Here is a 2214-nt window from a genome sequence, read left to right on the forward strand (position 1 = left end):
ACTACATAGCAAGAACCCACTCAAAGTGACGAGATCTTAAATCAACTCAGATGTGAGATTGTGGGTGGCCGGCGAGCCACCCCCAGCCATGGAGATGGCTGGGTGGCCACCCCACAACCCCTTTTTTAATTGATTATTTTTATTATTTTTATTTAATTAAAATTTTTTTTTTTCTAAGGTTTGTCAAACGACGTCGTTTTGGGGGGCCGACCACCCCATAGGCCTAGGGGTGGCTCACTTGTCACCCCCATGGCCTATGGGGTGGCCCGCCGGCCACCCCATGGAGGTGGCTGGGCGGCCACCCCACAGCCCCTTTTTTTAATTAATTAACTTTTATTTAATTTGTTTTAGGGTTTGCCAAACGACGTCGTTTTTGGGGGCCTTTTTTAAATTGATATTTTATTCCAAAATGGCATTTTAGTAACTTAATCTTGCCAAAATGACGTTGTATTGAATTTTTCGAGTAATGCTATGGACTATCTTTTTATTCTCTTAAAATTGATGTGGCTTTTAAAATCACAATTAAATTTTAGATGAATCATACTTGAATTTTGATCCAATGATGATTTTAAAAGACACATCAACTTTAGGAAGATAAAAAGATGGTCCCTAGCATTACTCAAATTTTTTATCCTATTTGACGGTAATGACTAACAGAGTGACCAAATTGAAACTGGATGGTAGTTTGGGGCCTACTTTATTATATTTTAAACATTGAGGGGGTAAATTGAAAATGACTGGTAGTTTGGGGGCCTAAATTATATTTTTCCCTTGTTTTCATCTGTTCCCTTTTAGTGTTCTAGTTGTATTTATTTTGCTTGTTTGTATTGTATTAGTTCTCCTAGTTTGTATCCAGTTTGAATTTGTCAAACTTAATTATAATTGTAACTCTTTACCTATATATACAATGAGAATGAAGTTGAGTTTATCTGCTTTCTTTAAGATAGAATAAAAATTATATTTAAATATAATAGAGTAAAATTTAGAGAATTTATTATGTTTTACTAGTTAAACTAGAAAAAAAATGAATTTTTAGTCAAATTTTAACTAAAAAATAGAGAGTTTATTAGAATCCTCTTAGTTACGGAGCGATTTAAGCAAAATGAATTTTTTTTTTTTTTTGGTCGTAAACGACAAAAAAAAAAGAAAAAGAAAAAACATAACATAAATATTTTTTACGAAAAAATGAAAAATAACATAAAGTTGAGCTGTCACGCTAATTTAAAAACATTTCTTTTGGATTAAAGTTGAGCTGTTTTCCACCACCCAAAGATAAAGAAAAAGTAAATTTGTTTAAGAGCCGCCGACCCAAATTGACACGACAAATGATAATTTAAAACATTTCTTTTGGGACAAAGTTGAGTTGTTTTCCACCCAAAGATAAACAATAATAAAGTAATTGTTTTAAGACGACAAATGGTAACGCCTTTGGCCGCGGAATGGACTTTAAGCGGCCATCGGGACTGTTCGTGACTGCGCGAATCCAGGAATCTTGTTTTGTACATCATTTGAGTTCCAGCTCATAATTGAATTAGATAATATATTTAAACTTATTTAAGTTATTTTTAATGTCTTTGAACTTGTTCACAAATGCTTAATTCATCTTTTTTTTTTTTTTTTTTTTGTTAATTCATAATAATTATTATTAAAATTTTATCATTTGAATTAAGTATATACTTAATTTAAATCTTAATACATATAAATACACTTATCTACATGTGCTAATTTAATAATTTATTTTTATTGTGGGATTAATATAAAATTAATTTTTATAATTGACTTAAATTACAAATTTTATCAAAGTACACGAATTCTGTTGTTGTGCCTTGTTATCACTAATAAAATGATAATAAATATCACTTTTAATTTAATTACAGAGACTAAATTATTATTTTAACTTACCTCGAAAATCTCTTAATTATTTTTTATATCGTAACAAACGATTTGTAATTTAAGCCAATTATAAAGATAAATTTTACATTTATCACTTTTTATTGATACATCATTTTTAAGAGAAATATCAATCAAATTTCATTTTTCAATAAATATTTATGCATGTAAACAATAAATAAAATATCTCTCAAATTTTTAAAAAAGTGATTTCAAATTATATCTGAAACTTTGAACTTTTTCAATTAAAATTAAAAACCCATAATTTAAATTCTTGTGATAACAGACGTTAATTTGGAACTAACGGAGTCAGGGAGTTGAGTT

This window comes from Corylus avellana, chromosome ca10 (assembly GCF_901000735.1).
Source record: "Corylus avellana chromosome ca10, CavTom2PMs-1.0".
NCBI classification, from domain to species: Eukaryota; Viridiplantae; Streptophyta; class Magnoliopsida; order Fagales; family Betulaceae; genus Corylus; species Corylus avellana.